Source organism: Theobroma cacao, chromosome 10 (assembly GCF_053813885.1).
Source record: "Theobroma cacao isolate CCN51 chromosome 10, ASM5381388v1, whole genome shotgun sequence".
NCBI classification, from domain to species: domain Eukaryota; kingdom Viridiplantae; phylum Streptophyta; class Magnoliopsida; order Malvales; family Malvaceae; genus Theobroma; species Theobroma cacao.
The window spans coordinates 7640142-7655653 of NC_142648.1; the positions used below are offsets into that span (position 1 = coordinate 7640142).

The 15512-nt window shown below is 32.5% G+C and overlaps 2 long non-coding RNA genes across 2 annotated transcripts; both read right to left on the reverse strand.

Moving 5' to 3' along the window:
* Positions 1-644: 644 nt before the first annotated feature.
* LOC148760331 (uncharacterized) lies at positions 645-2521 on the reverse strand. The gene is made up of 3 exons (XR_016028809.1): positions 2424-2521; positions 1694-1767; positions 645-824 (listed from the first exon to the last, which is right to left on the reverse strand). It is a non-coding gene; the product is annotated as an uncharacterized LOC148760331 (long non-coding RNA).
* Positions 2522-7724: 5203 nt separating this feature from the next.
* On the reverse strand, positions 7725-9583 carry LOC148760332 (uncharacterized). Its single transcript, XR_016028837.1, has 3 exons — positions 9464-9583; positions 8734-8807; positions 7725-7864 (listed from the first exon to the last, which is right to left on the reverse strand). It is a non-coding gene; the product is annotated as an uncharacterized LOC148760332 (long non-coding RNA).
* Between the last annotated feature and the right edge of the window lie 5929 nt (positions 9584-15512).

Consider the following 15512-nt stretch of genomic DNA (forward strand, 5'->3'; position numbering starts at 1 on the left):
TAAAAGCCGGTAGTGTACTTAATACTATAACTAAGTTGAACTAAGCTTCAAACTAGATCAAACAGAGAATTTAAGGTGAAATTGAGAATTTTAAAGTCCTAGAATGACTTAAAATGGTAATTCGGAGTTCGAGGATCGAATTAGAGTCAAATTGGAAATTTCGTTATCTAAGGGTAAAATGGTAATTTTGCCACTCGAGGACAAAATGTGTCACGACCCGAAACTCCCCATCGAGCCTGTGACAACCGCCGCGAGGCCTCGACAGACATTCTTCACCCCGAATGCCGATTGAAACCTCGCAAGTCTTAGCATCAACTTTCGCATCTCCGCGGTGAGCAACAGTTATTAAATCTCGTATTTCAAAAAAATCATAAGTCATTTTCAAATAAGAACAATAAAATATTATTTTCTTGCTCACAGGGGTATTTTCGTAATTTTTCGTCAAAAATCTCAAAACTTGATAAAAATGTAGTAGGTAAGCAGAAAATATATATTTAATGATTTAAAAACAATTAAGTATCTAAAACGTTCATTTGAAAGCAAATTGTTGACAACTAGTACTATTCAAAAATAATAAATAAGATATTTTATTTTCTCATAAAATAAATTTTTATAGAAATATTTGTAAATAATTTTTCGCACATGAAAGTAAAATAAAAATTATATGAATAGAAATACAAATAACCAAAATATAAGTTTTGATCTGCACTGACACGTGGGCTCCAATTGACCAAAAGGATGTAAGACTGTGAACTCTTACTTTTTATAATGCAGTTCCGAGCTTAGTTCTCGTCCTACTCGACTATCTACAAACTGTCCTGAGCCTGAAAAATGTATAGGAAGAAGGGGTGAGATTTTATAATCCCAGTGAGTAAACAGATACCATCTAAAGTATCTAAAGCCGAGTAAATGGAGACAATTAAAATAAGTCATCATACCGTAATTTCATTACCTTTCAGTTCATTTCAACCAAATAAAATCAATCCATATAAATCGAGTAATCAACTTGGCTTATGAATTTCTTAAAACTTTGGCTCGTGCCAAAACTCATACTCGGTGATACCTTGCGCAGGGCATCTAACCGAGTCCACCAAGGCTATTAAAATTTTGTATACACTTAAAATATATTTTAGTTTGAGAAAAATACAGCCGTTCCTTGGAGTTGGCTGAGTTCCCCTTCACGTGGTGGTTTGGCGTGAAGTGAACCCTAAGCTTTACCCCAGGAGATACCCTACGCGCCTCTCCGTTCGAGGTAATAATATAATGGAGTTTACCGTGCCCCTCTAATAGGCTGGTCCACGGAACCCCCTCTGCAGTAAATAATTAATATGTACTCCACCAATTTAATAAAATTCATTCTAGCATGACATGGCAATTTATCGTAATCTAGCCTCTCAAGGCTGAATACACAATACAAATAATTCTGACACCAAAATCAATTTAGCCATTCATGCTCATATATTGTCATAAGCCATTCAATTTAAAACCATAAATTTACAACACAAGCAGACAGTCTCCAATTACTCTATTTTCAAAACCAGTATTCGATTTTTCAGAAAATTTATAAAATCATTTTATAAAATCACAATTTCTCCTAAAACATAGCAATTTACCATTTAAACCCATTTTCCATAAAATCACACAATTGTATAAACCTACTCTAGATAATTAAGACGATAATAAGTTTACTCACAGTATTAGGAGTAGAAATACTCCTATCTTCCGCCCTCGGGTGCAGTCTCTTACCCGAAACAATTGAGTCACCACCTATCCATAATCCATGACACAAAATTCAATAAATTGTGTCAATTTATCATAAATTATTTCAGGTTCTTACCCATGCGTATGCACTAGATAGGATTTGAAATGTCTAGACAATCGCTTAATTGCGGTGTCCGACCTAACTCGCCTATACACGGTGTAAATTCCTAAAATTCCCAATTCGACTCCAATTCCATCCATTTCAGTTTCAATTATCCAATTATATCCACAATACCTCAATGACTGTGAATTTGGTCCAATTTATCAGTCCGGACTATAAATTACGCTTTTACCCCTAGTGGGTAAAAATTTCAATTTATTGCACCGAAAATTCTCATTTAATTTCCAACCTCATAATTCATCATTTTTCCACCCAATTCTCTTAAAATAAAGTCAACCTCATCCTCACATACCATTGGCTAGATTCGGCCTAGGGAAATTCATGGAGAAGATAAATATTTTTCTTGTTGTTTTACTCATAAACATGCTAAACTAACACTAAACACTAACATAGCTCAAAATCAAATTTATCTAACAACTTTCTCTCTCTAAACCCATATGACCAGAATTCAAATCATCCTCAAATCACATGATTCAACCATGAAAAATGATGGAAAATGCATGGGAAAGGTAAAGCACAAGACAAATTTAAGAAATGTTACCTTTTTTCACTTGATTTTTGAATTTCCACCTATTTTCCCTTTAAATTTCTTAGCTAGGGTTTTATTTTCTCCTTTCTCTCTCTTGTTTCTTGCTTGGCCAAATGTTGAAGAAGAAGAATGGGTGGGCTGATTTTTTTATGCCTTTTTTATTGTTTAATGAAATAATATTATTTTATTCATATTTTAAATATTTTATTAATTCATTTTTTTTTTCTAGCCATCCATTTGTCCTACTTTTTCCACCATGCATTCCCTTTGACTTATCCAAGTCTTAAGTGAAATTTCCAGATTTTTCCAAAGTTTTGGTGGAGCAAATTTTTCAAAATTACACTTTTGCCCCCGAACTTTTCAAAAATTACATTTTTGCCCCAAAAATTGAAAATTTGCCATAATGCATAATTTGCACTCCTCATACTCATTTCACACTCCAAATAATTAAATTTGATCAAAATCCTTTCAAAAATTAAATTTTCGATTCCGGATGGCAAAATTACCATTTTACCCTTTTTCCCCAAATTATACCGAAATTAAAATTTTTCACTTCTAAACCACAAATCTTACTCCAATAAGTCAAATGGAGCCAAAAATCTTTTCTAAAAATTTCCATTTTGTCCTTAGCTGGCAAATGACCATTTTGCCCCTAGATAGCGAAAAGTTCGGTTTGTCTTCAAATTGATCCTCGAACTTCGAATCACCATATTAAACCATTCTGGGACTTTAAAATTCTTAATTTCATCGTAAATTCTCTATTTGATCTAGTTCGAGGTTTAACTCAACTTTGTTGTACCTCTAGGTACAATACCGACTTTTGTAAATTTTTTTTTCGGGACTCTCTTAGCATGCAAACATGCTATCCATCACGTGTATGTCATGACAAATATTTTTATAGAGTCGCGCTTGTCATCTTCTCCCCCACTTGGATCCACCATATGATCCTTCTTCTTGACTGATTTCGACATCCGGTTAAATATTAATATTTTAAAAATTTTATCTTGTCTCCTTGGTACTTGAAATATCTTATTATGCCTCACTTGACTTCTGAATTGCCTTTTATCTCACAAATTCTCCTCTGATAAAATTATTATTATTTTATTGTTATTTTCTCACTTGCGAAATATTTTATCCTAAACTACTCCTTTCGTCTTTTATCACTTTTAAACATTTTAATTGACCTCAATTTGCATTCGATCAACTTTATTTATCACTATATTAAAGTATGGGGTATTTCAATCTCCCCCACTTAAATAGAATTCGTCCTCGAATTCCCGTCGATGTTGCGTTATCAATCTCCTTCTATTATCCTACTCCTTGTTTCTTCTATAGGGACATTCAATTTATTCACCTTGTTCACCTTCAGTTCAATTAAATGCTTTATTTATGGCACTTATCATCCTTTGGAACTGGATCAGTAATACTTTTCATAACCATGATCTCTTATATCGAGACACTAAGCATGCCTTTATCACCATTATTAAATTTGAACCATAACTTCACCTCAATTATACTGATTTCGATCACATATCATACTTACTTCTGTATACTTAATCATCGTTTTATTAATCCGCTCCGTACCAAATTTCTCAACCTTGATTCATCCATCTTATACTGGTCTATACACCTCCTTTAATAGAGTTCCATTAAGAACTTAAACAATCCAAGGTTTACCTTCAAAGTCACTCATAACTTTAATCGTTCATTGCCTGTCCGTTAACACTTTAGCTCACTAACCTCTCTGGACACTATTTCAAAATCTCCCAATTACTGATAACCATTCTTCACTTTAGTTAGTAAAATTATCAATTTCATATATACATAGATACATGCATTTTCAAATGTCAACATCTCTCTTTATATATAGGAATCCATGTGTTCACATGCTTTGGACTACATTCCCCCTTTATTCATCCGTATCCCAATCCTAGTTTCAATATAATAATTCTTATAGTGCATGTCAACCTTCTTATTATACTTGTGTATAACTTCATATCATTCATATCATTTCCAACCATATGTTTGAGTTTCCTTATACTATATATCATTCATCACAATGTCATCTCCATTGAATTATAATCTATTATGCGTTTATGCTTTATAATCCTATTGATGCCTCAAAGATTTATCTCAACTTGATCATTGCATCTCATGCAATACCACAATTCCTAAGAGTCATCCTTTTGTCCTTAATCATCTTTCATGCCTCTATATTACCTTGTATCTTTCTTGCATTACGATATTGATTTGTCACTTAAGACTCAACCCATTTGAATCATGTATGCCTCAAGCATTTTCGAATTCCAATTTCCATAATATATTAGGAAAGTTTCATTATCTGACTTCATTGTCAGGGTCAACTTCTATTATCCTTTGTTCCACTCCTTCATATGAACATAACATCATTCTTCTTTAACCAATCTATAAATTGTACTTGAAATTGTAAAACTTAAAACTAGATTCTCCTCAAGTATTTTTCAATATTAATACTAATATCACTCTCAGCTTACAACTTCTTTTTATAATCACATAACTTAATGCTTGCTTTAACGAGATCCACAACAAAACTTCTCTTGAGTATTTCCTTGGGAATATCTATCTTAAACTTATGTCTCACAGCATGTGATCCCTTAACTTGTGATTTAGCCGTTAGGCTTCTCAGCAAGTTTTAAAAATTTTATGTTTCATACTTGCTGTGTATGATTATAATCTCTTCTCAAAGATGTTTATGTATTCCTAAAACATTTACTCTTAAAGATATATAAATACATACTCATCCATTCAACTCCTAACTCATCTTCATAAGTTTCTAGGGTGCCACACAATTAGCCTCATGTTGTTCCTAACTCTTGTCATTTTACTGTATCAAAACAGATATTACAAATTCTCGTAATGATATTCTATATAAACTGATTTTCTATACCAGTCTCGTAATTCTTCCTTCACACTTTCATTACTTGATATCTCATCTCAATATAGTCATCTCAAGAATCTTTCAATTTTTTTTTTTTAATTATATGCCTATAAACAAGGCAATAAAGAAGTTTTTCAATTCATTTGGGTAAACATTCTCCAGAATATTTAAGACTCCCAGATAACAAAACACAATGACCAACAACCAAAATTCAATTTATAAGCTCATTATCGTGTCACTCCCATCTTACTCATGCATCATAAACGTGAAGTATTCGGAGCATTACAGCATTGAACAGTCAATATTGAAGTACTATAGCTATTAGAAATTTTCTCATCAAAGCTATTTGTTTGCATTCAAAGTCACCACCTCAATCATTCTCAACCAGTGGTTTCCCTTTTAGATATATATCATGAGTTCCATAAGTATAGGTACCTTCTATTTTCTTGTCATACACACTAAGCCAGATTAATACTTTCATCTCATGTCATCTTTTGACGTTTATCAACATTCATAAAATTTCACCTCAAAACATCCTTTCCATACAGTGTAATAAGTTCATGATAAATATACCACTCCACACATAAGTTGCTTACTATCTACAACTTTCCTCAAATTTATTGTCATCCTTATCCCATTATCTTCTTTGTCTTATACTCCAATAATCTTATTGACTTTCTCGGTATAATTAACTACGAAAACAGCTCAGCTTCCTCCTTATTTTATTCTCACAATCCTTACTGAATCAAAATTTTATATTCCCCATATTCCGTAATTTAACTTCATTGGGTTATATTTGTGCCCAACTATTACCTCATAGTGTCATAACATCACTGAGTAATCCCCTTCATGCTTAAATTACAATCATTAACTTAATCACATTATCCATTCCGAATGTCATTTATAACCTTATTGCTTCCTTCTATAACCTTCCTCAATAATTATATTACCAATTTATCTCTGTTATACTAAGAGATTCCCATACATACCCAATTATTTAAACTGCTATTTTACATTCCGTTCGAGTCATACAAAATAAAAGCCACTCCTAACTCCTTTACACAGGTAACTACTACATCTTCCCTTAAACGACACTTGCCTAGATTTATGACAATACAACTTCAACTAAAGTATTAAACATCTTTAGGTTCCTCATTGTCCTGATCCGGGCACATCAATGGATCCTCTTCCTCTTGAGATTTTCTCCTTTGTTCTTCAATCCAGGCTTGTTGTATTCTCTTATATTCTTCATCACTCACCGGGTGTAGCATTTCTTCCACAACCGGGAGGAAAATGTCGTACACCTGATACTTTTCTAAGAGGTTTACTTGCCACTGTTACTTTTTCCTTATCCTTTTCTGGTTGTCCCCTTACATTTATCCCACAACCTGGTGGAAAGTGTCGGACTACTGTCACGCTCTTCCTAGAACAAATACCTCCTTCGGCTATCCTTAATTTTCCCCTTTTTTTAACATGTTCCTTAGATTTTCTCAAAAGGGAACCTCTTATGCTTACATTAATATTATTACTATCTGCACTTTTTGGACTACTCGGTTCAGGCTGCCATCGGCTCCTAACAGTAGAATCTAGAGATCCCTCACTAATACTATGAGAGGCGTCCAGACTACCGTCTCTCCTAGATATGGTGTGTATGTCACCAGTGCACCTCAAAACCTATATGCAATCAAATAGTAATTGCTTAATTATTTATGCATCTCAAAAGTAGGTAGATTTCTATCTGAAGATGCATACATACTATTCAATCTAACCTAACTTAACTTATCTTAACTTATCTTAACTTGGGGCCACGCAGTGTCAGTGTAGATTCTTTAAAATAACTTTAAAACCAAAGACTTTAAAATCCAAAGCTTTAAAATCAAAATATCTTATCTCTAAACCATGCTCTGATACCAATAAAATTGTCACGACCCGAAACTCTCCATCGAGCCTGTGACAACCGCCGCGAGGCCTCGACAGACATTCTTCACCCCGAATGCCGATTGAAACCTCGCAAGGCTTAGCATCAACTTTTGCATCTCCGCGGTGAGCAACAGTTATTAAATCTCATATTTCAAAAAAATCATAAGTCATTTTCAAATAAGAACAATAAAATATTATTTTCTTGCTCACAGGGGTATTTTCGTAATTTTTCGTCAAAAATCTCAAAACTTTCTAAAAATGTAGTAGGTAAGCAGAAAATATATATTTAATGATTTAAAAACAATTAAGTATCTAAAACGTTCATTTGAAAGCAAATTGTTGACAACTAGTACTATTCAAAAATAATAAATAAGATATTTTATTTTCTCATAAAATAAATTTTTATAGAAATATTTGTAAATAATTTTTCGCACATGAAAGTAAAATAAAAATTATATGAATAGAAATACAAATAACCAAAATATAAGTTTTGATCTGCACTGACACGTGGGCTCCAATTGACCAAAAGGATGTAAGACTGTGAACTCTTACCTTTTATAATGCAGTTCCGAGCTTAGTTCTCGTCCTACTCGACTATCTACAAACTGTCCTGAGCCTGAAAAATGTATAGGAAGAAGGGGTGAGATTTTATAATCCCAGTGAGTAAACAGATACCATCTAAAGTATCTAAAGCCGAGTAAATGGAGACAATTAAAATAAGTCATCATACCGTAATTTCATTACCTTTCAGTTCATTTCAACCAAATAAAATCAATCCATATAAATCGAGTAATCAACTTGGCTTATGAATTTCTTAAAACTTTGGCTCGTGCCAAAACTCATACTCGGTGATACCTTGCGCAGGGCATCTAACCGAGTCTGCCAAGGCTATTAAAATTTTGTATACACTTAAAATATATTTTAGTTTGAGAAAAATACAGCCGTTCCTTGGCGTTGGCTGAGTTCCCCTTCACGTGGTGGTTTGGCGTGAAGTGAACCCTAAGCTTTACCCCAGGAGATACCCTACGCGCCTCTCCATTCGAGGTAATAATATAATGGAGTTTACCGTGCCCCTCTAATAGGCTGGTCCACGGAACCCCCTCTGCAGTAAATAATTAATATGTACTCCACCAATTTAATAAAATTCATTCTAGCATGACATGGCAATTTATCGTAATCTAGCCTCTCAAGGCTGAATACACAATACAAATAATTCTGACACCAAAATCAATTTAGCCATTCATGCTCATATATTGTCATAAGCCATTCAATTTAAAACCATAAATTTACAACACAAGCAGACAGTCTCCAATTACTCTATTTTCAAAACCAGTATTCGATTTTTCAGAAAATTTATAAAATCATTTTATAAAATCACAATTTCTCCTAAAACATAGCAATTTACCATTTAAACCCATTTTCCATAAAATCACACAATTGTATAAACCTACTCTAGATAATTAAGACGATAATAAGTTTACTCACAGTATTAGGAGTAGAAATACTCCTATCTTCCGCCCTCGGGTGCAGTCTCTTACCCGAAACAATTGAGTCACCACCTATCCATAATCCATGACACAAAATTCAATAAATTGTGTCAATTTATCATAAATTATTTCAGGTTCTTACCCATGCGTATGCACTAGATAGGATTTGAAATGTCTAGACAATCGCTTAATTGCGGTGTCCGACCTAACTCGCCTATACACGGTGTAAATTCCTAAAATTCCCAATTCGACTCCAATTCCATCCATTTCAGTTTCAATTATCCAATTATATCCACAATACCTCAATGACTGTGAATTTGGTCCAATTTATCAGTCCGGACTATAAATTACGCTTTTACCCCTAGTGGGTAAAAATTTCAATTTATTGCACCGAAAATTCTCATTTAATTTCCAACCTCATAATTCATCATTTTTCCACCCAATTCTCTTAAAATAAAGTCAACCTCATCCTCACATACCATTGGCTAGATTCGGCCTATGGAAATTCATGGAGAAGATAAATATTTTTCTTGTTGTTTTACTCATAAACATGCTAAACTAACACTAAACACTAACATAGCTCAAAATCAAATTTATCTAACAACTTTCTCTCTCTAAACCCATATGACCAGAATTCAAATCATCCTCAAATCACATGATTCAACCATGAAAAATGATGGAAAATGCATGGGAAAGGTAAAGCACAAGACAAATTTAAGAAATGTTACCTTTTTTCACTTGATTTTTGAATTTCCACCTATTTTCCCTTTAAATTTCTTAGCTAGGGTTTTATTTTCTCCTTTCTCTCTCTTGTTTCTTGCTTGGCCGAATGTTGAAGAAGAAGAATGGGTGGGCTGATTTTTTTATGCCTTTTTTATTGTTTAATGAAATAATATTATTTTATTCATATTTTAAATATTTTATTAATTCATTTTTTTTTTCTAGCCATCCATTTGTCCTACTTTTTCCACCATGCATTCCCTTTGAATTATCCAAGTCTTAAGTGAAATTTCCAGATTTTTCCAAAGTTTTGGTGGAGCAAATTTTTCAAAATTACACTTTTGCCCCCGAACTTTTCAAAAATTACATTTTTGCCTCAAAAATTGAAAATTTGCCATAATGCATAATTTGCACTCCTCATACTCATTTCACACTCCAAATAATTAAATTTGATCAAAATCCTTTCAAAAATTAAATTTTCGATTCCGGATGGCAAAATTATCATTTTACCCTTTTTCTCCAAATTATACCGAAATTAAAATTTTTCACTTCTAAACCTCAAATCTTACTCCAATAAGTCAAATGGAGCCAAAAATCTTTTCTAAAAATTTCTATTTTGTCCTTAGCTGGCAAATGACCATTTTGCCCCTAGATAGCGAAAAGTTCGGTTTGTCTTCAAATTGATCCTCGAACTTCGAATCACCATATTAAACCATTCTGGGACTTTAAAATTCTTAATTTCATCGTAAATTCTCTATTTGATCTAGTTCGAGGTTTAACTCAACTTTGTTGTACCTCTAGGTACAATACCGACTTTTGTAAATTTTTTTTTCGGGACTCTCTTAGCATGCAAACATGCTATCCATCACGTGTATGTCATGACAAATATTTTTATAGAGTCGCGCTTGTCATCTTCTCCCCCACTTGGATCCACCATATGATCCTTCTTCTTGACTGATTTAGATATCCGGTTAAATATTAATATTTTAAAAATTTTATCTTGTCTCCTTGGTACTTGAAATACCTTATTATGCCTCACTTGAATTCTAAATTGCCTTTTATCTCACAAATTCTCCTCTGATAAAATTATTATTATTTTATTGTTATTTTCTCACTTGCGAAATATTTTATCCTAAACTACTCCTTTCGTCTTTTATCACTTTTAAACATTTTAATTGACCTCAATTTGCATTCGATCAACTTTATTTATCACTATATCAAAGTATGGGGTATTTCAAAATGAGAATTTTTTTTGAACGATTTTGATTATATTTGATTTATTGGAGTATAATTTGAGGTTGAGAAGTGAAAAATTGTAATCCCGGTATTTTTCAGAGCATAGGGGTAAAATGGTAATTTTTCACCACCAAGACACTTGTCCAGCACATGGTCTTCTCTTATCCTCATTTTGACCTTTGACTAATCATGTGGTGGAGAATGGAACATAATTATTAAAGTATAAAAAAAAAGAAAAATGGACTAATAAGCATGTGACATGTGTCAAGTAAGGATATTTTATTATTTTCCATAAAAATCAACCCATATTTATCCCATTTTCTCTTCATGTGGCCGGCCATAGTAAGAACAAAGAGGAAAAAGGAAAAACACAAAACCTAGGTGGGAAAATTGAAGAAAAAGTGTGGGATTTCAAGGAATCAAGCAATCAAAGGTAAAATTTCTTGATTTTTACTTGTGATCTACCTTTCCCATGCATTTCTCTTTATTTTTCATGATTAAATTTCATGTTTTCATTGTAAATTCATGGCTGACCAAGTGGGTATGGACAGAGAATGAAGTTGGATTGATTTGATTCTAAGTTATGTTAGTATTTTTAGTTAGTTTAGCATATTTAGAAACAAAACAACAAGAAAAAAATTCATTTTCTCCCATTACCCATAAGAGGCTGAATTTTCTAGGGAGAATATTGAGGCTGAAATTGATGATATTTCATGATATTTTGGTGATATTTGATGTTTGGTGAGGCTAGAAATTAAATGAGAAATTTTGGTGTGAAAATTTGAATTTTTGCTTAATGTATAGACATGTGTGATTGTTGACCCGGGATTGATAAATTGAATCTCATTCATAGTCACTGAGGTAATTTAGGTATAATTGGAGTGTAGAAAGTGAAAGAAATTGATTTGGAGTTAAATTAGAAGTTTTAGCCAATTACACCGAGAATAGTGCAAATTAGGTCAAATACCGTATTTAAACGGCTATTCAGACATTTTTGCATTCCATATCATGCATTAATAGTCTAAATTAGTTTAATTTCGATTTAGTACCAATGTAGTAAGTTTCTCGATTTTGTACTATGTCTAGGTGGTGAATCCTCCGATAAAGGCAAGAAAATTGTACCTGAAGATCGGTAGTCAGAGTACTTTAGAAATTTGACTCCCGAAATAATGAGTAACCTTATCATCATTTTAATTATCTAAAGTATGTTTTAACTCGATTTTAGTGAAATTTTATGAAATTGAGTTAAACAGCTAATTTTAGGTTTTGCAAACAAAAATGTGTTTAAATGAAAAGATTTTATAAATTGTCTTGAAACAAAATAACGATTTTGAAAATAGAGTAATTGGAGACCATCGATATGTTGTAAATTTATGATTAGAAATTGATGGCTTATGTTATATTGTTATTGTGTTGGCATGACTAGCTGGGCTATGTTTTATGAATTGTATGAATTGTTTTATTTTACCCTTACAGACTGGGTAGTAATATATTAGCCCTGTCATGCTGTCAAAATTTTATTGTATGGTGGGTTTAGCTTGCTGCAGTAGGCGGATTCTGTGGACCAGCCTATTAGAGGGGTACGGAATTCGGATATATATATATGTACCTCGGTCGGAGAGTCACGTAGGGTATCTCTTGAGGTATAGACAGAGTTCACGTCACGCCGAACCACCTCGTAATGATGAACTCCGCTAACGCCAAGTAACGGCTGTGTTTTTCAAACTAATAATTTGTTTACGTGTATATGAAATTTTTAACAGCCTTGGAGGACTCGGTTAGATGCCTCGGCTAAAGTATCCCCGAGAATGATTTTGGCAGGAGCCAAGCTTTTAAGATACTCATAAGCCATGTTGAATGTTTAAATGAAATGAATATTTATGTTATGAAAAATATATTGAGATGAAATATTTCAATTGTCTCTTTTTACTCGACTTTAGATATTTCGGATGATGTTTGTTTACTCACTGGGATTTTATAATTTCACCACCCTCCTTTCCCTCCATTTCAGGCTCAGATTAGACTGTAGATAGCTGATCTCATCGAGGACTACTGTTGGGTTTGCATTCTTCAAATTGTAAGTTTATAGTCCTCTTTACTTTTGTTTATTCGGGGGCTCACTTATTATTGTACATTAAATTAAATACTTTGGTTTACTGTATTACAGTATGTATGAATTTATTTAACTTTTAGGCTACAAAAATTATTTACGTATAACTCTAAAAATATTATTTTATAAGAAAATAGAATATTTTATTTAACATTTCTTTTATTTTCTTATTATATCCAAATAATTGAAATTTCGTTTCAAATGAAGATTTTAGACTTTAAAACTCACTTTTGATTATGAATTATATGTTTTGTACTCGTATATTACATTTTAGCCGGTTTCGAAATTTTTAGAAAAAAATAACTAAAATACCTTTGTGAGACAAAAATTATTATTTTATTTGTTTTGAGTTGGAAACAGCTTAAAATCTTCTAGAACATGATTTTCGGCAACGGTTACTCACTAGAGAAATGAGATACTGATATTAAGCCTTACGGGGTCCCGTTTGGCATTTCAGGAAATGAGTGTCTATCGGGGTACCGCGGTAGTTGTCACGGGCTCGAGGGGAGTACCGGGTCATGACAAATATTACATCTCATATAACAAATTAATAAACTAAACCATCAAATAAAACCAAACTAACCCAATTAGTATAGTACTAACCAAATCTACATAGAGACGTTGAACCATGCAAGACTTGAACTAGAAATCTCAAATTTTAAGAGTTTAAATAAATAATAACAGTAAAAAGTGGAGATCAAAATTAAATATATTAAAATCAAAATATAGTAAGACTTTATATGTCATCAACTGTTGGCAATTTCAAAGTTCAATATCTATTTCAACAACTTTGAAATAGTGATTATTATCACGTGCTCACATTTATAACCCAAAAGACATATCTGATAAGTAGTGGAAAACCCATATTTACATACCCAAGACTGTAAAGTCCGACCTTATAAAATACTAGTCATTACATACATGTGATGATAGCATGATTTCATGCTAGAAGAGTCCCGAAAAATTTACAAAAGTTGGTATTGTACCTAAAGGTACAACAAAGTTGATTTAATCCTCGAACTAGATCAAATAGGAATTTTAAGGTGAGATTAAGATCGTCACAGTCCAAGGATGACTCAAAATGGTAATTCGGAGTTTGAAGATCAATTCGGAGTCGAATCGAAATTTTCACTATCTAGGGGGCAAAATGGTCATTTGCCACCTGAGGACAAAATGAGAATTTTAAAAAAGTTTTTTTTGACCCCATTTGACTTATTGGAGTATAATTTGAGTTATTGGAGTATGATTTGAGGTTTAGAAGTGAAAAATTTTAATTTCGGTATAATTTGGAGTAAAAGGGTAAAATGGTAATTTTGCCACCCCAAGGGCAAAATTGTAATTTCCACCATCAGGACATTTTTTCCAGCATATGGTCTTCCTTTATCTTCATCTTTGACCCTTGACTAATCATGTGGTGGAGATAAAATGTTTAAATTTTTAAAATTTTAAAAATAGACCAATAAGAAAATGCCATGTGTCAAGCTTAGGATATTTTAATATTTAACTAAAAATCAGCATAAATCAGCCCATTACTCTCCAAATATTTGGCCAAACAAGGAAGAGAGAGAAAGAGAGGAAGAACAAACCCTAGGTGAGGAATTTCAAGAGAAAAAGTATGAAAAATCAAGGAAAACAAGTGAAAAAGGTAGGATTTTTCAACTTAAGCTTGAAATCTATTTTCCTTAAGTATTTCTCCTTATTTTCCATGATTAAATTACATGTTTTTCTGATGAATTGTTGGCTGATCAAAATGGGTTAGGAGAGAGAATGTTGTTAGATTAATTTGATTTTAAGTTATGTTAGTGTTTTTAGTTAGTTTAGCATATTTAGAAACAAAACAACAAGAAAAGAATTTATTTTCTCCTGCAACCATTAATGGCAGAATTTACCATGTATGAGTGAGGATGAGTTTGATTTTTATTCCAGGAGAATTGCTTAAGAAATGATGAATTATGAGCCTAGAAAAATAATGGGAATTTTCGAAGCAAAAATACGAATTTTTACCCACTAGGGGTATTTTCGTAATTTGCTGTCGGGATTGATAATTTGGACCACACTGAGAGACATTAAGTCAATTTGGGTGCAACTGAGGTATAGAAACAGAAAAAAATTAATTTGGGATTAAATTGGACGCGTTAGTAATTTAATTGGGTGATAAGACGAATTAGGCCAATACCGAGTTTCGATAGTTACCAGTGCATTTTTGCATACCATATTATGCATTAATAGTCTAAATTAGTTTAATTCCAATTTAGTACCAATGTAGTGAGTTTCTCAATTTTGTACAGTGTCAAGGTGGTGAGTTCTCCGATAAAGGCAAAAAAATTGCATCCGAGGACCAGTAGACAGAGTGCTTCGAAAGTCTGCATTCTAGACATTGTGAGTAAACTTACTGTCATTTTAATTATCTAGGGTGGTTTTTAAATGATTTCATGAATTCTATGGAAAAAGAAATTTAAAAAGGTAAATTTTCATGTTTTATGAATAAATGTGTTTCAATGAAATTAAATTACAAATTGTTTTGAAATTAATAATGATTTTGAAAAATAGAGTACACGGAGACTGTTAATTGTGGCAATTTGATTGCTTAAATTGACTGGCTTATGATAAATCGGGCATGATTGGCTGGTTGGCAATTGTATTAAAAGACTGCGAATTACAAAATTGCCATATCATGTTATTGAGTTTTGTTGTATGGTGGATTATATATT